The sequence below is a fragment of the Petromyzon marinus genome, chromosome 3, assembly GCF_048934315.1.
Source record: "Petromyzon marinus isolate PM22_M1 ecotype Great Lakes invasive population chromosome 3, UKy_Petmar_22M1.pri1.0, whole genome shotgun sequence".
Taxonomy (NCBI): domain Eukaryota; kingdom Metazoa; phylum Chordata; class Hyperoartia; order Petromyzontiformes; family Petromyzontidae; genus Petromyzon; species Petromyzon marinus.
The window spans coordinates 12,922,528-12,946,994 of record NC_133669.1 but is presented as its reverse complement, the minus strand read 5'-3'; the positions used below and the strand labels follow the sequence as shown (position 1 = coordinate 12,946,994).

Here is a 24,467-nt window from a genome sequence, read left to right as displayed (position 1 = left end):
TTCAATGACGTCGCAGTATATGTAATCATCAGAAGCATTTCATGTGACCAAATAATGCCTATCATAATTTTAATCTCCAACAGCTTAAATGCTGAATCAATGTCGCTTGCATTATATTACCCGCTCACGGTCTTTTTGCAATGAGGGTGTGTCAGTAGCGGTGGCAGCGCTTGGTGCACTGCGCTCTGAACAAAGCCACCTGCGTCAAATTTCCAGCCAGTGAGTGAGATTTGAAAGAGTTCCCTGTGGAAACCCGACCACCAACCTGCACTGACTTGGTGAAGTATGGTCACGTAACCACCATGGCCAGGGGTTCGGCAACCGAAATGACAAGAATTCGGGAAAAATTTGGTAAAAATAAATAAATCAGTATTTCAAGAACCGTAATGCATGTGAATCCGAGACGGTCCTTTATAAATAACATCACGAACCAGTCCTTGAGGAGCATGCGGCTCCAGAGCCACAAATTGCCGACCCCTGGTCATGGGCAGGCCTTTATCTAGCAGTGGATCGCCACATTCCTGAAAAGGGTAATTTTATTTACTATTGCAACAGGTTGCCCTAAGTAGTTAGTGCACTAAATACCACACCATCAAAATACCATTCAAAGTAAATGCTTTAATACAACGATAATAAAGTAAACACATTTTAATAGTACTGGCCAATTCCAAAGCATTACCTATATTTTTTACACAATTCAGGGCATATTTTTAATATAATTCAAGCCTGGTAATGTTACATTACAATGTTATTAAACTGTGCTTTAAAGCAATCACTTTTCACAATCAGATTTTGTGTAGCTGAGAATTTTTGGTATGTATTGCTAGTATGGAAATTGTATAGTCTATACTGGCATGTGCTGGTTTAGGGCAGGGTATATTTTTGTTTAAAACATATGACCAAATCACTTGGAATGCACCTGATATCAACAAAACTCAGAAGCTAAACAGGTTGGAGCCTGGACGGTGCTTGTATGGGTGGATTGCCATGTACAGATTGTCATAGGGGTCTGTGTGGTGGGAATCAGAGGGAAATTGAGCAACATTCAGTGTTGCACTGCACTTTCTATGCTCCCACATCTTTGTTCAATACCTTCACAAACACATACTGACCAAAGTGGTGAAGTATGGTGAAATAACCCCCACAACCTGCACAGTGGCGAGCCCGTCATCCAGAGATGCGTTGACAAAGGGGTCTGTATAGGTGTGCACATATTTCGTTGAAGTTTCCCTTGAAGAATAAATAACACTCTCTGAATGCTCATCATGTTACACATTATATGTTAGACATTTGTAAATGTAAATTAACAAACATGCATTTGGACAAATTTACAAGAGCTGCTTTTAATGCACAATGGTGGGCAGCCAATGGCATGTGCACGAAATACACACACACCCACACCAATACACAGAAGTGAATTACATTGGCACGGGTCTTTATTAATCCAGTTCCATGAATTTTCATTTGATTTACAAGAAGCTGGAGGTGTGCAGATTAATGTGTTGTCCACGGTTTGTGAGTGCTTAACCTGCACCTTGTTATCCACATCTCTCGCCTCACTGCCATATTTACTCTAGAATAAAAAAAATCTCCATGACAACTCAGTAACAACAACAAAATATAACAATTTATGGTAATTATTATAGTAATTTGCGAGTGGAAAAATACCTTTAGTTGTACTCAAAACTTATCCTCTTAGAAGGTTAAAATATTAAAAATGTTGGGACATTCATATATAGGTATATATTCCCATGCAAATTAAAATGTGTTTTTCTACTTTTACTTGTTTATCTAGAAGTTTTTTTGTGTGAATGGGCATAATAATTCATTGCCCGTCCACACTAAAACTATTTCACCATCAATAAAATGTAATTACAAACAATAATTTGAAACTATAGCCCATTTCACTTTTTTGTAATTGATACCTATTTCCAGGTTCGTTGGCGAGGCTACTTCACTCCAGTCGGAAGGAACAACAATTTTTTTGCTATTTTCATAGAAATAAAATGTATTTATCATTTAAATGACTATACTCATTATCAAAATCAACACTGCAATAAAGCTAAAGCGATTAAGTATGTGTGCTTTTAATTAAATGTAATATCTACTATATTTAAAATGAGAGCAATGATTCACAAAGGAAATTTGTGGGAAAAAAAACCCCCATCAACATTAATCATACAAAATAAAATGCTTGTTCACGTCACTGCTTATTTATTTATTTGGCATCATTGGGTGGAGGAGGGTCTTAACGACGCAAATTTGGTCAGAGCCGTTACATGGTGTAAACTAAAAATCTACTTTGAATCGTTCTATTGGCTGCGAAAACCGACGTGGTTAACAATACCTGAGAATCGGGGTGCCTCGATGGTGAGATGTTAGCTACCTCGCCTGATATCCAGAAGACCATGGGTTGGATCCTGAACCCTGACGCCTGTATATTTGGAGTGTGCATGTTCTCCCCATGGTCGCATGGATTTCTCTCCAGGTCCTCTGGTTTTCCCTCCACATTTAGAAACATGCGTTTAAAGCATTTGGCTGCTATACATTTCCACATGATAAGCCACTTTGTTGCGCTATCATTTGTGACCAGCTCGCTTCTGAAAAATAACTATATAGCTCAGCGGGCCTGACCTGGTAAAATACAAATAATCTTGATTTGAGGCTTTCGTGACTGCAGGAATCCATACTCTTTGGTTCTTTCGGTAAAGCCACGTAGGTATAAAATAAAATCAATCACGACGTTTCGATCGCAACACAAGCGGTCGTCCACAGGCGGAAAAAATACAAACAGTTTACATTTTTTTAAAGTTTGAACCGGTCATGAGTATCCTTCCTTCACCATATGCACTTGGTCAAACAACCCCCATGACTGATATATTACATCCAGCAGTGTATTGAATTCAAGCAGAAAAGTATAAATTTGCTGTAAACCATTTAAACATCATTGTTCTGCTCAAGATTCATCGTGTTAGCCGAGACCACATACAGTATAACAATTGCTTTAAAGTCAGAAATGTGTTACGGTATATAGATTTTTTTTGTACGATGCAAGGACAAAGGAGGGGTGCTGCTGTGGTGAAATGATGGGTAGACTCGAACTCAGCAATGAATCAATGGGGCAAGTTTTTTACCCCCCCCCCCAGCCGCCTCCTTTGCCCACCCAGCAGCATGAATATATACGCCACATACTCTTTGGTTCTATTCGGTAAAGTCACGAGGACAGCGCTGTCCTCGAGACAGTCTGGTCCCTTCACCTGATGAAGGCCGCTTGTGTTGTGGCCGAAACGTCGTGATTTTTGTTTTATTTTTTTACCTACGTGACTTTACCGAATAGAACCAAAGAGTAAGGATCCTTGCAGTCACGAAAGCTTCAAATCTAGAATATACGCCACAGTTAATGATCAGCAGGTCGCGTGCGACGGGGTAAAATGTGGGTACTCCCACCTCTCTCAAGACAGTCTCTGGTCAGCGTCGAAGAGTAGGGGCTCTCTAAAGGGGCTCTCTCGAGCTTCCTCCAGTTGAGGACCCTTCTACCTCATCGGATAGAAATCAATATTCTGATTCTGGATTCCTCCAGTTTAAATAACGATGCTGATACTGATTCTACCAGCAATGATGTGAGCAAATAAACACGATGGCTGCACGAATACCTTTTTTTAATTCAAGCGGCGTTTTGTTGAAGTATTTTTTTTATTTTTTTTACAAGGACACGAGTTCGTGTTTGTTATCGGCTCATAAACTCACGCGGTTGCTTCTCCATTGCCCTTGGTGAGCGGCAGCCAGCCTTCTCCCCCTCGTGTGCTGAAGATTTAATGAAAACAAAATATGTTTTTTGGCTTTGCGAAAGCGTCTCGGTTTTTTTGTGTGTGTCTGTGACAGATAAACAGTTTCACCCTACGTTTGTGTAAACATTCTGCAATGTCTGACAATTTCGTTGGTGGACACACGTAGGTGCAGTAATTGCTGTTATATTATTTGTAAAGCAGTTCAAGTATGACATGAATAAAGAACGAAGCCGTATACAATACGAAAATAAATGGCTAATCATTAATTATTTCGTTTTCATAAGAAGTACTACTTAGCTGCATTCCTACAGTAATATTAAAATACAATCGTAAAGCGGTTAAATATATTATGAGGTTTACATTTCTGCCTCAGGGATATAAATTATTAGATCCCTTGTGTTCATTCTTATATATTTTCAAGGAGGTGACCGTGCGGCTAAAGGGTCAAAGCATTAAGCCGGCGTCTTTGAGGTCCTGGGTTTGAATCCAGCTAGCCGGCTGTGATTAAAACGAGTGTAAAAGTGTAGTAGGTTTATCTCTGCCCAATTACCCATGACTGCACACAATAAACATAATTTCAAATGTACTTTTTCATAAAATGTGGCAGAAATTGCCAGCTGCGAACTGAAAACGCTTGTTGACGCTGTGTCGGCAGTGGCGCACAAGCACAACTTTTATATAAACCCTCTAAAACACTTGTCAACAGCACTGCCTTAAAAAAAAAGAAGAAAATTCGTGAAGTTTCATAATTTATGAGCAATGAAGAAGGACCATTGCCTGAAACATTGCCGATTAAGTCGGTATTGTTGATGAATGCGTTGAGTTTACGTTTTTTTTCATTCTTGGTTTGGTGGCATGCGATGAGGAATTTTTGTAGAGCAATTGTATGCGTGCGCCTGGTATGGATAAAGATGTCGCCTGGCTTCAGAAGCCGTTCAGTGACATCATCTTCCAGGGCCATTCTCTGACACTGCTTGTGGCAATTAATCACACACGATACTGATAACACAAATGAAATGCAATTGGATACAAAGTAATAAAAACATGTTTTTAAACATATTTTCAAAACCTGATATCCTTCTTGACCTAAAGTTTTCGTGGCTGCAGGAATTCATACTTTTTGGGTCTTTCGGTAAAGTCACGTAGATATAAAAATAAAATAAAATCACGACGTTTCGATCGCAACACAAGCAATCGTCCGCAGTTATTTCACTGCTATATAACACCCTACTTCAGCAGCTCTTTTGATATATTTTTTAACCTGAGGATGCTTGCTTGTGTTGCGATGAAAACGTCGTCATTTTTGTTATTATTTTTCTTCAGTCTACGTGACTTTACCTGATATCCTTCATTGATGTTTTGCATACATATGCATGTATATATTTCTAAAGTAAATTTAATTTTCCTGCATAATGTACCATGAGCAAGTAGACTAAATCTAAATCATAAAAAAGAAAAAAAATACTGTAAACGAAGACTTGAAATTTCGACCAGTTGACCTTCCTCTGGATTAACCATCCTCAGTAAGGAAAGCATATTTCTGCTTTATTAACTATTCAGGGTCACGCATGCCTGGGTTTTCATTATTATTGTCTCAGAAGTTTTTTTTTTTCCTGGGCCTCGAACAGTGTTGTAATGGCTGGCCTGGAATGCTGTTCTAGAGCTCCATTAAGGCTATATGGTAAGAGGTCAGAAGGCAGTGATAACACAAGCGATAAACAAAAGCTTACGGCTGGTCTTGTCAAGGAGCATAAACCATCAGGCGAACTCCGGTCATTCTCGCAGTGGCTTTTGACGAGCCATCAAACAAAGGTGGTCACAGCATCGCGCACTTTCAGATGTGCTTCTGCGGACGTCTGGAATGCTCTTCCTTCCGATATTAGGAAATCACTGGAGCTATGCACTTTAATATCTTCGTTAGATATGCTTTTGTGTAAAGTTTGTTGTCCTTCAACCGCACCTCCGATTAGCAGGGTTGGTTACATACGGTGCGAAAGTTAAATTTAACATACATATAAAAGCTTAGAGCCCCAAAAGCAGCTGACAGGGCACCGGAATCACGAACATATAAGGATGTATGAAATGTCAGCTCGAATCAAAATCCTCATAAAGAAAAACAAGCTAATGAACTATATTCTTGGTTCTTTCAGGAAAATTCACGTAGAAGGAAAATAATAAAAATAAAACATAATAAAATAAAATTCTCACGACGTTTCGGCCACAACGCAAGCAGCCGTCCTCAGGTGAAGAAACAGAGCTGTCGGAAAGACAGCGTCCCAATGAAAAAAAACCAAGCTAATGAACATTAATCACGGAATAAAACACATCTCATCTCTTTATTGTTCGTATCTCTTCTCTCGTCTCACTACACCCTTCTGTTTGTCGATATTTCTCTTATCTCGATACTTTGTCATCTCCTCTGTCATCTCATAGGATTTCATCAATTGAAAGGGGAGCCCACAAAAAAATGTGCTTACGGCCCCCAACGGTCAGTACCACCACTCTGCGAAGGATTTCCCTTGAGTCTTGTAAGTCGGCTGTTCTAGGGCTGGAAATGTCCACAAAGTTACGTGATAAGTGTTTAAACTGAGAGGTTGGGCGATCTTCGAGAGCTCACAAGGAAAGCATTTTTAAAAAAAATCACACTTTAGATGCCGGCAAACATATCTCGATACGACGGTGTGTCACCAAAACCATGGAGGGCACGTGGAGGTTCGGAGGGATGAAACTTAAGATATAATCTGTACACACCCAAGTGTGTGTCTGTGTGTGTATGTTCTGGCCATTCATCTCAGGCAGTTAATCCATATAACCTGAGCCAGTCCTATAACCTCCTGTCAGAGGGCCTTTGACACATCACGTGGCATCAAAATGCACCTAGCCTGGAACAAACACTGTGGTGACATCACCACCAATGAGTGGCACATGGTAGCTGTTGTTGTGCTGGTTACCACCTCCTTGTGTGTGCCATGCCAGATTTTGTGACTGCTCGCAGAAAGCAGCTGCCCCAACAGTCCATGCAGGCTACACGAGGAATATGTATCTTTGTAGAACAGGGGAACAGTACTACAGGAGTGTGGCGGCAAAAATGCAAAAAATTGCTACAGGACAATGTGGATGGCAGTGTGTGGGTTAGCAGAGTTCTGGGGAGCGGTTCACGCATTGCACTAACCGCTCGAACCGGGTTCGATTTACGCTCACGGTCAATACCGGTGACGATTATCTGAACTGGTCGTGGGCCTCCCCTAGGTAGACTCAGCCTCAAATGAGTACCTGGTGCAGTCTGTAGACATCGCTACGACGGAGTCAAAGGCGGCCGGGCGTGGTGCTGGCCACCCACCCACTCGTGTGCCGTGCAAACCTTCATAGGTGCTCGCAAATAGCACTTGCTCCTTCAGCCTCCTATGGCTGTACAAGTGATCTTTGTTAGAAGAGCCTGTGATGTTTTAATTATGAGCTTATAGTGCCAATATCGTGAATATTCACCGAGTAAGGGGGAGGATTTGGCAATCGTTATGCAAAGGCCACCTTGAGAGTGAGAACAAGGCCGCCGTCTACGTTGGTACACGTCTCTGCTCAGATCCACACGAATAGCTTTGCAGACAATGGTCTCGCCGAGGTTCATCAAAAAGTATCCGCTGAGGCGTCAATCTCATCCGGCACGATCTTACGGTGCCCCGTGCTTGTCTCAGCATGACACGAATCTTTGCCATGACTGCAAAGAAAATTGCATGCGCAGGAATCATGATTTGCCTTCTGGCAACGCAAAACAAACATCCGGTTCTCGTAGTTTACGCCGTTCGCAGTGCACAACATTACGAGTATAACTGCTATGTAACTCTTGAAACCAAAAAAATAATATGGCAGCAGGCACTTGGGAAATACTTGGGACACCTGTCCCGAGCATTAATGAGCGGCTTTGCCAGCTGAATATGGCCGGAAACGGGTCTAATCAGATACTGACTCGCGATAGCGCACGTGCTCCATCTGGTTTGCTCAGCTGAGGCCGTCCGCTGCAGCTTGGGTATCTCGCTCAAAGGGAGGTGCTGGGGTGCTGGGGAGGGGATGGAGGAACAGTGATGATGCCCATCATCCCACGATGGAATCGGCCAGCACGTACAGTGAACACCATTGTTACGAGGGCCAATATTACTTGGTTTCCAGCGAAACCTGATCAATGGGCATCATTCATCATGGGATGGGACTTGTGCAGAACTTCCGTGAAAAAAATGCCCTTCCTGCTGCCTTTATAATCAGTGGCTCGAGGGCATAATCTTTCTGCCCTCACCCCCTCCGCACTGAACACCACCCAGGCTCCCCCAGCCAAGATTACCCCCCCCCCGTCCTCCTCCTCCCTCTTTTCATCCCCTGCCTTCCCTCACATCCTCCACCTCCTTCCCTCCCCTGCCCCATCTATGTTGGTCCTTTTCCTTCCTTTTCTGAAAGAGTAACCTGAATGTAATTAGAGAAAGAGGAGGAGATGCAGGGGGTAAGAGTGAGCAGCAGGGTTTTACACTTTTAAGAAAGGGAATGCGGTTTGGGACTTTTTTTTTGCCAATGCAGTGTTCATTACAGAAAAACAAAAAAGTACAACACTTTTCTGTACGTAGAAAAAAACGTATATTTGATGTACTTTTTTGTACATTTAACAGGCCTCAACAGTTCTTTGCAAGTCCATTTTATTCGTCCTAGCATTTGACATGCTGATCATACCAGCAGATTGCTAACACAGTTCTCTCAATGCATGGCCAATGTACTGTGTGTTATTACTATTGAAGATGATTGATTACGGTACTTGGTATATTTAGTGGTTAGTGCCAGTAAAACGGTCTACCAAGTTACGATTAGTGTTTATTATTATTAGAAATCATGATGACAATTGCAGGGATAGTGGTGACGATAATGATGATGACTACGATCTTTGACTTTTCGAGGTTTCTTTTGGCTGCACATATCAAGTACTCTCCTTTATAATAACACCACTGCGTGGCCCTCCACTGTATCTAATGGCACATTGCTAATACACTTGCTTGCATATATATCCACATGCTTAGTGGCGGTTCACAGTTGTTCATACGGCTACTAATGATCGTAGTAATTTGTTTTTTTAATATTTATTCCAGCTTTTTCATAAATAGCTAACATTACATTTAATATCTACAAATGGAAAAAATGTACTACAGTTTTTTTTTCTTTCACGGAGCTCAGTGGCACCTCTCTTACACCTGCACAAATAGTGGATTAGGGACACAAACAAGCGGTGGTGACTCATTGTGAATGCCCAACGCATAAAAGTTTAATGAACGTTTCTGACCGCCGGTAAAAACAAGTATACAAAATTGAGACATTCTGTAAGAAGCATATGTTGAATTGAGTTAGACATGATGTCACACCTGCACAAATCCGGTACAGGTAGAGAAAACACAACTTAAAACAAAAATGCAAATAGCTACATTGCATCAAGCCCTGTGCTGCACAGACGTTTTCCAAAGAGGAAATGTTTACTCTTTTCAAACGGAATTATTTCAACAAGTAAAAAAATAATCGTCGCTGAATGCAGTAAATATTAAAGCACTTTAAATCATTCATCACAAAATTATATTTTCACGATTAAAACATTTGAAACAATTAATGTCATGCTCTTAAACTAATAGCTATTTAGGATGTTTTAATTTAATATTAATTCACATAAATACATATAACATATTTTTAACACGAGCTAAGGGCGTCATGATGTTTGCGCATTATTTCTGCAACTAAAGTGTTTCAAAATGCATATTGCATAAATTATTATTTACATGATGTCCGTGTGCTAATGTGCTAGTCTGTATCAAAATTTGGATTACAATTGCGTGACATTTTTCATCGATTATACTGTACTCATATACTCGTGCTTGTGATATGCACTTGCTCAGAATTAAGTGCAAATGCTGTTATTCCCCTACGTGTGCCGGTACACACAGCTCTGATAGCTTCTAACTGAAAGTTCCCCCAAATATAAATCATGACCAAGCAAGCCCTAGCACCTTTGGCCCAGTCTACAGAGAGGCCAAGGCCAAATGGACCCTTTCCATCAGCCACGTTTGACAGTTGCCACAGAGGCCCTATCCCACGACAATCCTAGCTGCTGGAGAAAAACGTAAATGTTGCAGAACAGAGCAATCAATCTCTTGCCCTCCATTCTAAAATGGGGCAATAGAGGCAGGGAAAAATAGGCTTGGAATCCACATGAATACCTAAACAATCCTTTCTAAGCGGTGTCTAGCATAAAATAAATCAGCAACACAAATAATCTCTCTGCCACTCGAGTGTCTGCCTGCGAGTGAAAAGGCAGAGGAATCAGACAACTAATGTCCAGTGTAATGATGTGGAAACGTTTTCAACGTGGGAGCATAAATCCAATGTCATTTGCCCAATTTCACACGCAAGGCATGAATGTGCCTTGAGGTGAGGATAAAAATGTTTTAAAGCCGTAACTTAAGGTAATTCAATTAAGATGCTCTCGGACGAGGTGCTCAGCTAACTGTAAAATATGCTTTTGGCCTTGAGCCTTTTTTTATAACACATGAAATGTCGATAAAATAGTCTTTATCCAAAATTTCTTGATTAAGTGTACTTACTAGCTTAGACGACACGCAATCATAATGGTACAGTAATTTGATATTTCACAATTTTCGGTATGCTTATGCTAATATTATTAAAATAAAACTCCTGTGCCCATCAACAGAGATATCTTTACAACGATCCAAACATAAGGGGTGGTGTCAAAATAGCATTGTAACAACCTGCATATTAGACACCATCAATCTTTATTTTCCTGCTTATATCCAATCTGTGGCGTAAAAACATCTTTAAGTTGTAGGCAAATTAATTTTTGCTACAATCCTTTAAAATTTCACTTTAAATATAAAGGTATAATTTATTAAATCTAAAATATTTGTATTCTTTCTTTCACGATCCACTTTTAGTGAATGCGCTTTAAACACAAGCAGTAAGTCGGCACCACTTCTCCAGGGAAGGAAAAGGGTGCGAACAGAAAGAGAGCAAAAAATATACTCACCAATCGGAAGCCAGGTAAATTCAATATATGTATATACAAACATTGTAAGTGTCCGTTTTATAATGTTATTCGTTTAGAATGTTTATAGCAGATTTACGATTGACCAATTGAAAATTTCCATTCAGCATGTCGATGAGCATAGCGAGAAGTGATACGTTATTGAATCAATATAAAAAATACATATTATACGATGGCATTTTTGTAATTATTATGTTTGCCCTTACATCATATGCACGGCACAGTCCGAAAGCCACGCACGTCACTTCCATACAAAAATATCCTTAATTAGCACGTACCGTGTAATAGTCTGAATCACAAAACCTTCTGTAACAATCATCCTTAAAATAAGAAAATTCTTGCTTAAGTAGAAGTAGACCGAGTTTTTTTTTTTAAATCCTCGACGTTGAAACGATGTCCGTGTCAGCACCAAAGGAGCGGAGCGTCGTAATGAAGTCTGCGCCTCACAGCACGAAATCACGGTAAAATATCATGGACAAACATTAATTAGAATAGTGGGGCTTGTGATAAAACGCCAGTGTGTGTGTGTGTGCCTAAGGGCATATTATCTGTGGAGCCATTCACGCATGGCACTCGCCCTGAAACAAAACCAGTTTGTTCTGCGCCTAAATGTTACCTTTCATTGCTCGCTCTCCCCTCTCTTCACTGTAACAGACATTCAGTATCGGAGGTGATTCTGGGCATAGGATGGCCTTTTTACTCGCACAATGTGGTTCTATTCCTTGCAAGTATCCTCACCCCCAATGCCCCAGCCACTGCCCACTCCCGTCTCTAACAACCCCCCCCCCCCTATCTTCCGCTGCCTCCAGGTGCAATAAAGATGGCTTTGTGAGGGGGCTCCAGGGCCTAAGCAGGCCACAAAACATCCATTCACATCCTTAAACCTTAGCCCAACACGTTTATACCTCTACTTTCCAGGGTGCATCAAAGCCAGCTTCCACCGGCTAGGGGCTGGGTGTCCTCATTTAGTTAAATACTCAGTGGAGAGCAAATACATGCAAAGTTGAACATAATAATAACGATATTACTTTACAACCGTTTGTCAAGCCACAACTTGCTGAAGTTCTCCTCCCCATGGCATGTTGGTCGTGGAGGTTTTTCCATCTTACTTCACCACACTGGTCAGTGCAGGTTGATGAAGGGAAACGACCTGAATTAAGATATCCTTCACAACCGCTAATAGCCATCGCTGGGAATCAAACGCAGGTAGCCCGGTTCAAATATGTTAGGCACAGTGCCACCACTTTTCCCTACAGTTTAAGACACTAACGTGTTACAGGAGAACTCCTCTTAACACGTAGGCTTTCGCGACCAATATTATTCATAATAAAGGTTTTTGGGTTAGATCGCGTTTATTTATAAATGTGTCGTAACCCTCCACCACCCGACACGGCCAATCAGCAAAAAAAGTGTCACGTTGACAAAAGACAAATAATTCACTACTTCAGCCCACCGGTGTGTTGAAGAGTTAATCCACATTTACAGTTTGAGTACGACGTTTCGCTGGTAAATACTTCCAGCATCATCGGGCAATTCATCGGGCGAATTGCCCGATGATGCTGGAAGTATTTACCAGCGAAACGTCGTACTCAAACTGTAAATGTGGATTAACTCTTCAACACACCGGTGGGCTGAAGTAGTGAATTATTTGTCTTTTGTCAACGTGACACTTTTTTTGCTGATTGGCCGTGTCGGGTGGTGGAGGGTTACGACACATTTATAAATAAACGCGATCTAACCCAAAAACCTTTATTATGAAGAACTCCTCTTATCTGCAGTGATTTTGGACACCGATATCATGGATCCTATTGTCCGCAGGGTTATCAGCGAATTTTACCCCCACTTGTCTGCAGGACAAATTTCACAGATAATTGTATCCGTGAATAATTCACAGGCAATAGGAAGCTGTTCTTATGTTATCGTGTATACATTTATATAGTGCCTCATTCCAAGGCACTTTACAGCAATTATACAATTGTATATTAGGATGATAGTGGTTGAGATAACGAGTGGGGCTATTAAAAGTGGTGGTGTGGTTATGGTGAATAGTTAAAAGAACAGGCGGGACAGGCTAAAGAGGGATTGTGATGAACTTGGGAATGTTATGGATGATGGATGATTATTAGAACAGGGCCGCGGGTGATTGTAGTTTTGGCGGAGCCAACTGCTGCCGCGGATAACCGAAGTCATGGGTTATTGGGTTTGTCCCCCCCCTGCACCTCCGATTAACCCAGTTGGCTACGTACGGTGCGAAAGAAGTTCAACATACTGTACATGCAGGAGTTCTCATGTAGCTCTACTATGTTCTACATCACGGTGCCAGACCACACGAAGGTGGTTTCTGAATTGGTGAGTTACGTGTGGCATTTGGATATTTACTATCTTTTTTATTACCTGAATTACAAATAAATACCAACAGTAATTCAGTTACATTTTGCCATTATTTGGTACGTACCAGGTTGGGGGCTCGATCCGGACCCTGACGCCTGTACATTTGGAGTTTGCATGTTCTCCCCGTGATTGCGTGCATTTTTTTTTCTGGGTCCTCCGATTTTCCTCCACATTTAGAAACGTGCACTTAGATTTAGATTGTTTTGCTGCTATAAATGTCCACATGAGGAGCCACTTTGTTGAGCTATCATTTGTGGCCAGGTCCCTTCTGAAAAATAAGTTAATAGCTCAGTGGGCTTTACCTGTTAAGATAAAAATAATAGTTTCATTGTATTTGTATGTTTAAGGTGATTTGTTTACATTTCCTAAACTTTGCCCTCCTATCGTGTTTGTGTATTATTTATTGTTGTAACGTTCTGACCTGCCCCTATTGGACATCTGTGAAAGAGCTTTATAGCTCATCAGATTCCTCCAGTATAAATAAGTATTCTGATTCTGATATAATCCTCATATGGCGCATTGATCTGGACTAATTTTAACATGTTATATTTTTGCGCATTACTTTGCAATTCAACTTTCAGTTAAGGTTCATCACCCCCATAATTTGTCTTTTAAAACATTTCCTCAGATCTCTTAAGTCATGATGTGACCATTAACATTACTCATATGGCAAATGCTTTTTTTGTTCGTCAAAATCATCAGCTGGTTATTTGTAAAACAACGAAGAGAGCCCTCACCATGACATTGGTGCGCGGGCGTGAAGCGAGACCAGTTATCTCGTGAAGTCACCGTTGTTAGCTTTAGTGTTGGGGTTTAGCGGGTTTAATTAATTCTTCGCTTGTTCACTAATTTGCCCAAGAATAACAGGGCGGCACAGGGCACAGAGTAATCAGACTCTTGTGGGCTGAGCCAGTTCCTAAATGGCACATGTGTACACACCTGCTCAAAGCTGACCATTACGCTAAGAGCCTAATTAATCATTTAAAGCGGCTCTTACAGTGGGAAACCCCCACATAGGGCTGTGTTTGCGGGCGCCTGTCGGCAGAGAGGTAGTTTGTGCTCACAGCACCGGCACCAATGACTGCATTCTTAGTCATGCTGCTATTTTCATTATTTATTGCATGCACTTGTCAGTCTGGATATGTAAGCAGAGCTCAATCTCCACATCGGTAGATTACAAAGCACTGCTTAGTGATGATGTATTGTGCCATTTTTCAAAAGGAATGCAGACATAGTTTTACACATTTATTTCGGCATTTCCTTACATCGTGTTTGCCTTTTTTTTTAGCAAAGAGGCGTTTTTTTTCATAAATAAATCATTTTCAAAATAGACTGACCAATGGAATTTGTAACATTTCAGTTTGGTGTGCAATTTCATCAAAACTTTAAATTAACAAAAAATGCACTGCAGAGGCTGAAAGTGCTTCTTGACGGTGATGTAGTAAACCGATGTGAAATATCTGGTATTTGAAAGTCACACTGGTACCACTGTTAGGATGTATACATTTGGTATTTGCACCATAATTGTAGAACAAAAAACTATCAAGAAGGCATTCTGTTTATGCCTTGTTATACAGAACAATTGTCGATATTTATAAAGTGTAAATATTTCCTTTGAAAACATAATTGTGCCTAGTGGTGAAGAAATGTGTGTTCTCTAGATGAATTCGATCCTATTAAAATATATATCCTGTAAAAATAAAATCTGCAGACTGTTAACATGCATAACTCAACACCTACATATGCAGTCCTTTCGATATTATGTACTACATTTTATAGTACATTTCAGATAATAATTTACAGCCCTTTGTCAATCCACTGTTGACTCAAATCTTCCCCACTCTGTGTCATTCATTTGGGTTGTCTTACTATACTTCACCACGTTGGTCAGTATGGGTTGGCTAAAGGAGACCCAGGACTGGTTCATATATCGCTCGCCAATTAATTAAGCTGTGCCAGGAATTGAAACTCATAAAGCAACAAAATAGACGACCTAACCGCAATACAGTTCACTTGGTAATGTGACTATGCAGTGCGTGGATACATGTACATATTTTATATATATTGGCCCAACAAGGGCTGCTTGGAAGATATTTTCAATTTAGGATATACCAGAAAGAGAGCCACATTTACAATGAATCCCTATATGGCCTCCCCTGGGGCCATGTTTGTGCCGCACCAGTTCCTCGTTTAAGACTGAGTCAACTTATGCGATTCCCAGGACAGGTTCAAATCTCCATCGTCACTGATGTTCGAACTCTGGCCAGGAATCAAACTCGGGTCACTGGGCTTGAAATGTGGTGTGTCAATAACCGTGCCACCACTCCATACGCACAAATAAACATTCCCATTTGAGTCTTGTTTCATTCATGAGGTGCTGGAAGTGCCTATAATGACCAGCCTAGCGCAGGATGGGGCAAGCCAGCCAACAGTACATCCGGTCACATTTTGTCTTCTCAGCACTTACGAAAACGCAACCCAGAAGGAATTTTGCAATTTATTTATTAATCAGTCAACCAAGGCGCGGAGTTGGGGGGGGGGTGATTCTCGTTACCAATACCAATAGCTTCTGATACGCATGGCTAGTGGCTTAGGCCTTGATCGCTGTAATTGCAGCCCAGTGCAATAACCATGCCTACATACCATTTACATGAATATACACATTAATTTATTGGATCTAACAAAACACAACCTCTGAAACACCAAACGGATCCATTGGTTTTGGTTCAACAAGTGCGCGCACGCACACACACACAAAGGATCCAGATGCGGCCCTATACATTCATATCTTTGGTCGTGTGAACATGGGTTAGCAAAACCAAAAGGCAATCTTAAGGCACTTTACCATTCATTAATGGAAATGTACCTGGTGAACGCGTGTAATTTCACTTCACACTCAAACACAGCCACCCCAGTGAATGTTGGCTTTCGGCTCCAAAATTCTTGCAAAAAAGTAGCACAAACATAAACGGGCCGACCAAACGTTGTGAAACGTTAGAGGCCAGTGCTTCACAATAATTATTCACTTCTTTAGAGCTACCCTAATAGACTGTGGTTTTTCTGTGCAATCAAAACCTTCTATATCATGGCCTGCATATTACGGCTTGGCAAAAACAAGAAAGGAACCGGGGGGGGGGGGGGGAACGCCTTAGCAACCCCAAGCCGTGTTAGTTAATATGGCTATTTCTTTTCAATAAACATCTCATATTATTTAATCTTTGGCTTACCTAAGGCAAAATATATGGGCAAGGCACAGCAGTTTATGACATCAAAGGGGCAGAACATGGCCGAGCACAATGAAGACTCGGGAAGCCAATCTCCCCTTACCTCGCAGAGCCGCGGGGTTTCCCGCAAACATGAACTTGTGTTCGTTATGGGTGCATTTTAACGTGGCTGGGATAAACCAAAAATGCGGAGGTTAATTTTGATGTCTTCGTTTTAATGTACCGTGCGATCCTGTGTCTATTCATAATCATCTGTTTACGAGTGCTCGTCAAAATACAAATTAATAGGAATGGGCCATTAATAAGACACGCAGGGGCATTCTGAATGCAGTAGCGGTGGGTTAAAGGACAATCAAGTGACACCATCATCTGGATTGAATTTATCCACAAAAGCATTCGTTTACTATTGAGCGAATAATGCTACGCCAATTGCCTTCATCAGTTCGCACCGACAAGCCTTGTGAAGTATGGTCAAGTAACCCTCAGGACAAAAATGGTGTGCGGAGGCCCTCATCCAGCAGTGGATTAACAAAAGGGCTGTGTGATATCCCATTAAGCTATAAGACCAATCAAGCATCCCTTGAAAATTTCAATGTTGAGCATGGTGAACAAAGATCCATAAATATTAACGCCTGCACTTTCGTTATTCAATTCTTAGAGTTGGTAAACATTATTTATATATATTTAGTGCTAAACTAATGTTTCACACATTGCACATTAGCAATGTAAACTGATAGGTTCTTTAGTTTGCACAATGTAACAAGTTTTGTAAAAAATATATATATATTAAGCAGCTATATTAACTTTTTTCTCTCGGTTCGTTCAAAGAATGAGGAATTACACCTGGAAGAGGTGAGCATAAACCAGCCACATCGTCACTAATTCAGTTCCCACTGGGATGACTCGGGGGAGCAAATGCTGCCCCCATATAATTCATAAAGCCAACACCAAACAGGCACACAAACACATGCGCACACACAAACCTGCACGCCCACGCACAAACATCCCACGCACAAGCATTGCACGTGCCCACACAAACAAACCTTATTCAGCGGGGACATTTATGCTTCCTGTTCCATCCGTTTGCTTTTTTGTGTTGCTTTTCAGTTCTGTTAAGAGTGGCCCAGATTGGCTGACAATGCCCTTAAGCATATCGACTGAATCCGAGGCATCTGAAGATGCCAGAGATGTAGGAAAATGTGCTTGGCGTGAACCATAGTCCCTGACCACAATGCATCCTTAACAGCATGTTTCTGTGCACTAAAATGAGTGAGCTGGGAAAAAAATTCGCTTACACAGTCTGGATCTCGTTTGGGGTAATTTGTTAATTTAGCATAAAATATAGAACATTCTAAGCACTTCTTCTTTCGTATGGCTGATGTAGATGCAGAGCAACAACTTACAATTTCACATTCAGGTGGTGAAGCCGGACAACCGCGTCAGGAGCAGCGGAGTGTATCGCTGTGATGTCCCCTTTGTATTTGTGGATCGGGCATTGCATCGTTATGGGTTACACGGTCTGTTCACAAAGCACTTATATATAGTAAACAGCAAGAGTTACCACACTCACTTGAGAGCATGGTGAAGTGCTCATCTCCCAGTGGTGGTCCTGAGCAATTTTTTTTTTAACCACTATTTTTCATTTTCCTGGTAAAGCCCACTAAGCTATATAATAGCTCTTTTTCAGAAGCGACCTGGCCACAAATTATAGCTCAACGAAATGGCTTATCACGTGGAAATGTATAGCGACCACGGAGAGAACATACACACTCCAAATATACAGGTGTCGAACCAACGCCCTGCTATGTACCAGGCGAGGCAGTTAACATCTCACTACCGTGGAGCTTGCATTATTTCCAGCCCTTTGCCAATCCACCGCTGGATGAAGGTCTCCCTGTACCATGTTGGTGATGAGGGTTATTTTGACCATACTTCACCATGCTTGTCAGGACATATTGGTGAGCAAGAACCGGTGCTGACGTCACATCTTACATCTGATGTCCGTCCCTGAGAATACAACTCAGGTCACCAGTTTCATAGAACAGTCAACCGCTGCACCACCACTCCCCCAGATTCCTATAGTGAGGACAAATGTCCCCAATTGGTCAGCTCCTATTGGCGACCCACCAAATGGAACTTCTTTAATTGACCATAAAGGAGCAATGGTGTAATCCATGGCGATTGCTGAAGAATATAAAGTCGATGTCCATGTTACTGGGCCGATAAGTTATCATCATAAAATGCAAACACAGGAAGGCTGAGCGTTTGTTTACAGCTGATTATGCTGGATGTAATTTCCAGCAAATTGTCATAAAATTGTCAAATTTTGCTTGCTATTCAACATTACATTTTTGCTGAAAACCCGAATCAATGAGCACATTTGCCCACGTGTCGACTTGATTTGATTTGCTCTGTCGGGTGGTGGAGGGTTATAGTAAAATACATGACGTCATGCCTATACGACCTAAGCCAAAATAAACAATGTATGAATCACAAAGCAAAAATGAGTGTATCGAGTCTTCAAGTGAACTTACTGTCTTAATCAGAGTGCTACTTTTTTTTCCTGAAGCGTTTTGTAGTATTTGTTTTCTTCAAGACAGAAAGAGGAAAAACATCTGATCAGGAAACAAATACAAATTATAGACCTCATATTAAATGTTAAAAGCAAGTGGGCTTGGGCAGGACACATGGATGAGACTGGTGAAGGAATGCCACCGTCATGAAGATAGAGCAATAAAGATCAGCTCATGTACTGGATTGAACGTGAGAATGTTTGGGTGCAGGGAAAGAATGTACTGTCTGAATTAACCCCAAGCATATATGGGGTTAATATGCAAATATCCGTATGCAGAGGCAAGAGAACTACTTACTGCCCTTCTATTTACCAGCCAATTTCTAGCTTTGCAGGTGGGCATATCAAGCACATGATGATCTCTCACAATATACGAACCCCCTGTCCAATGTCCTGATTTACAGCACTATGCGAGTGTGTCATTGCAGAAGTCACCATCATCTCTACGTGGCAAAAACATAAAGCAAAGCATGCTAAAGCTTTTCATATTTAACACCGCATGTTACGCCTTGAATGATGAACACAATTGAAAATTGTTTGTGAAGTTTAAGTGACAAAGTAATGTAATGAAAGTACATTGTTTTGAATGGTTGCTTGCAGATGTGAATTTGCAAATAATTACCCCAAAATATGCGTTTTTGAAATGGTTGCTGTTTTTTGCGAAAATTAGCAAATGCATTGCAAACGAGCAGGGTTCAAGATTGTGCCCTCAAGGTTATACCCGTGCCCCTCTGATGTAGTGCCAAATGCCAACATGGTTTTTTCCCTCACCAAGACTGTTAGCAAAAATTCAGAATTTTACTCATGATTGTCATATTTATTGGACCATTATAGTGACAGTTTACAAAACCATATATTGTATTAAGTACCTGCTTTTACACGAAAACTATGTTAATTGGCCATTTTTACCTCAAAGTATTTCTTTCCTGCAGATTGGCCCATGGGATTGCATTGCATCTCAGCACAGAAGTATCCCATAGTAGTCGTGGCAAGTTTAAATGTTGCAATATTCAAAACGCAACTTTCATCTTGCACAACAATCGACATACTGAATTCACCTCTAGTGTGTATGTGTGCATGTACAGTAATACCTCGATATGCATATATTCGATAAACAAAGGCTCGGTATGACGAACTTTGGAATACGCTGACATGCATGAATTAAAAAAAATACCTTCGACGATCTACAGTGCTACGTAAATATATTGTAATAAGATGTGGATCTTAGAGCGTTGAGCATTCTTGGTCACAAGAATGCTTCTTTACATCCGTCTCGGCCAATCAGTGTGCAGCAACGCACCATGTACGAAGCTACGTTGAAGACACTTTGTAGTCCACTGTGTATCTTTGATTTACGTCGGTTTTTATTTTGTTTTAATACTCTACAGTATAAAATATAATATTATTGTTTTAAAAATAAATTGTCTTTGTTTAACAATATGAATGGTAAGTTGCGAAGTGTTTATCGTATTCCATGGAAAGTTACGAAGGCTTGGAAAGCATCCTCATAGGACGACTGTTATAAATGATTCAATATACGAAGTTTCAATATATGAAGCTCCAGGAACGCATCTACATCGTATATGGAGGTATTACTGTATATGAATGTGTAGTTGTGAAATAGAAACAGATTATTCTCTAAATGATCATGCATGCATTTTGAACGTCTTTCGCACAGTACGTAGCCAACCGTGCTAATCGGAGGTGCGGGCGAAGGACAGCAAACTAAACACAAAAAAACATAACTCCAGTGACTTCCTAATATCGGAAGGGAGTTCCAGACAGCCGCAGGAGCTCATCTGAAAGCGCGCGATGCCGTGACCGTCTTTGTTCCATGGCTAGCCAAAAGCAGTAGCTCGCATGATGGTTTATATCAGATCAATAATGATAATAGTGTACAGCTCTGTCGATCCATTTTGCTGGATGAAGGCCTCCCCATGCTGTGTCAGTCATCGGGGTTGTTTTGACACTGCAGTACTTCAACAATGGGCAAGTTTCTTAAACCCCCCCCTCCCCACCGCTATCCTCCTAGCGATGCCAATGGGCCCACCGTAATTACTGTAGTCAATCGCCCGGTCGCATGGGGTTGGGGTTCAAGTGTGGGCACTCCCACCTCTTCCAAGACATCTGACAGCATGGAAGAGGAGGCCAAAGTACACTGTGGAGGAGTCCTCTAGAGCTCCCTCCAGTGGAGGCCCTTACACCGTCAGCGGCGTGAGAAAGACATTGCAGCACCTTTCGATATATTTCTACCGCACAGGGACCCCGGGAAAAAGGGGAGGTGGAGTAACACAAAAATATTTCTTCACCTGTTCCCGAGGCTGCACATAGCAGTGACCAGCTGCGAGGGTGTTTTGTCAATACGCTCTGACCATCCCGTGATGCCGAACACATAATCAGCCGTGACCCAGACTTCAACTCACATTTGTTTCCCTTTGTGGGGGCCATTACAAGAACTTATCCGAGCAACTTGAGTAATTTGCGCGTGGATTATTTGAACAAGGTGCGCATGCATTAAGTCTAAACGGTTGAATTTGATAGGTGGAACGTGTTTATGTTTGTCACCATGAACAAACCCCCCTCCCTCACCCCCCTCACTAAAAAAAAAGAAACCGCTCTGCCACATTAACAGACGAGCAGCAGGAGATCATGTCTCAAATTCCCAGACCAAACACGGCCGTGACAACTGATTGACAGTTCGACACAACACACACACACACACGTCTGCTTATATTATTATGGTTTCGGCGCTTTGTGATGCTGTAACTGAAACACTTTATTATTATTCTTTCTTTGACCATCATCATTGGCCAAGGGCAATCCACTGCTGGATGAAGAATTTCCCCAAGCCTCTGCCATTCCTCGTGAAACTTCCAACGTGATAGTCCTCCTAGCGCCCGCACGCAAGCTGATTCCATCACTCCATCTTCTTGTGGTGGTCACGCTCTCGGATACGTTTATTTTAAAATGTGACTATAAGACAATTTTAAAGCGAGCAATTTGGTGCCATTGGATGCTTGTTAACATTTAAAATTTTCATTAAAAAAATAAGTTGTACAACAAGTGCATAGCATTATTATAGTTCGCATTATCCGACTAAACGTTTGTATGTCAATATTTCTTTCAAATGGCAATGCCACAACGGTGAAAATATATAACGGCACAGAAATGACAGGGATAAACGCGCGAATGAGTACTACTGTCGAGTCCACAGCCTGTCCACCAACAAGAAAACAAAACTCCCAAGCTCGCAGACCCAAACGATTTCCTAAGGGGGTGTGGAGGGGCGGGGGCTCCCATTGCGAGCTCCAGATCTGTTTTGTCAACAAATGACCTCATGCCACTTTCGTCGGCGCTGAGCACAGAGGGCTCACGTTCACCCGCACACAGGCGGGGACAATACGCTACACCACGTGCCTCCTGCAAGGCCAGCGGCCCATCCCAAGCAAAATAAATGAGCGAGGGCCGAGCCTAACGTGCATCCCAACATATTCCTGTGAACAGCACAATATCAATCATTCCGATGTTCTAACCCTTGACTTTTGAACTTTTATCATGTTTATTTTTCATTGATATTTCGACATGTGTATGCAATTAAAAGTTAAATGCTTAAGCCTAATCTGGCAAACAATTGGTCAGGGTTTAATGCTAATCTCTAATAACCCAACATAAATTTTGATTATCCACCGTGGTGTTTCGTGGCCTTGGAAAACAAAAAGTGCCAAGGCATGATGGTACTGATCCTTGTCTCGTAGGGCTTCACGCAAGAGTTCACGAGTACCATGTGCCTCTAATAACCAGGACATGATAGCAGAAAATAGAGACGGAATCATTCACCACCCCCACCCGCTGGAAATGTGATGAACTGTTGTGATTTAGGGTTATGTTTCACGTCGAGATTATTTTGTTTACACTGTGGTTAATGGTAGTGCCTCCAGTGGCTGCAAGGGTGATGTTAAACCATTACATATTCATATTCTTGGTTCTTTCGGTAAAGTCACGTAGAAGGGAAACAATAAAATAATAAATATTTATTCTTACACATGCACTGTGACGCACGCATCGTGAGCTTAACACAACATTAAGTGATTAATTTATCCACCCTGATTACAAAGAGGCTGTGTATTAATAAACATCTACAAATGCCATAATTATCAGATTCCGGATATGTCAATAGTTTCCAACCAATATTAAATTTCCACCTCTCAAGAATCGCCAACAAAATGTCATAAAAAAATACAATCTGAGGTGTTTCGCATTGTATTGCTGCTCCGTTACAACTCCTGGAGATAGCACATTGCCAGTGAAAACGTTTTGTTTAATGTTGATATTTGAAACCTGCTCAAAAAACGCTTCAAGTACTTTATGTTACGTCCATATCTATTGCACAAGCGGCGATAGACGATATATTTATATCTATTAAAAGAGTGGCTAATCTCTATGCACATTTGTCCAAGAAATTCAACGAGACTGCTTCACTAATTTCAGTGAACGAGGAGTCAAATGAAAGCATAGGATACATAGTTTGCGGAATATGGGTTAGAATTTGTCTCTTAGGTTTGCCTTTTGCCCAAATAATTTGTCGAAAAGGCCATGGCATTGCTTATACTCCCCACCATTTATAAAATACATGTGAAGGAGACATGCATCATTCAAAATCGTACAACTGATATGCATGTAGGGAGAATTATTGAGGGGTGACAAAATATGGCAAGTCCTTGAAGAAATGTATGACCGTTGAATCTCAGCGGGCTTTCCTCTATTTAATATATTTTTAAAAAACAAACCCAGTACTGTTTTGCACAAATAGTTCTATGTCATTTTTGTAAGGATGTCTTTCCCAGTTGCAATGTCTGATTTAAAAATGTTGTGAAAACTCCAGTAATTATTATTTTAAAAAATGTTTCGTGACGAAAAAAGTTGTTCAATTTAACTAAATAATGCAAAAGTATTTTTGGTTCAAAACTTGCACTATTATACTTCAAAAAAACTAGTGACATTCCTATAAATGCTCACGTTTTTCACATGACTAAGACTCGGCAAACTGCGAAAAATCACACCTACATGCAAATGTAAATAACCGATGAAGTTTCTCGTAATGCCATGATGAAAATTCCCACGGTACCCAACCAACCGCCATGTGTGGTGTCCTCGCTCTCATCGCGACTTAAAATGAACGAGACAGCACAACGTTGTAACGTAAAACATCAATTAGTTTTAAGGAAAGATATCAGACAAACTGTTAAGAAAGTAGCGTTTTGTTTGAGAAAAAATTACCATTTATTCAAAGTTTTGAAATTAAATCAACTTTTTTGTCAGTTGTTTCCACCCCTCTGTGGATGAGGCATTGTAACAGTTAAAGCGTCATTCACGCAACGTACAAAGACAACTTCGCAGTGCGATAAACTAGACTT

At 41.1% G+C, this 24,467-nt stretch overlaps 2 long non-coding RNA genes across 2 annotated transcripts in view; one reads left to right on the top strand and one right to left on the bottom strand.

The window, feature by feature from the left end:
• The window catches only part of LOC142931009 (uncharacterized), a 68,233-nt gene extending 55,842 nt beyond the window's left edge, over nt 1-12,391 (bottom strand). Inside the window, exon 1 of the long non-coding RNA XR_012947006.1 lies at nt 11,145-12,391. This is a non-coding gene — a long non-coding RNA (uncharacterized LOC142931009). The remainder of the gene's footprint in view (nt 1-11,144) is intronic.
• The window catches only part of LOC142931004 (uncharacterized), a 51,433-nt gene that overhangs the window by 5,603 nt on the left and 21,363 nt on the right, over nt 1-24,467 (top strand). The gene's annotated exons all lie outside the window — the stretch shown is intronic.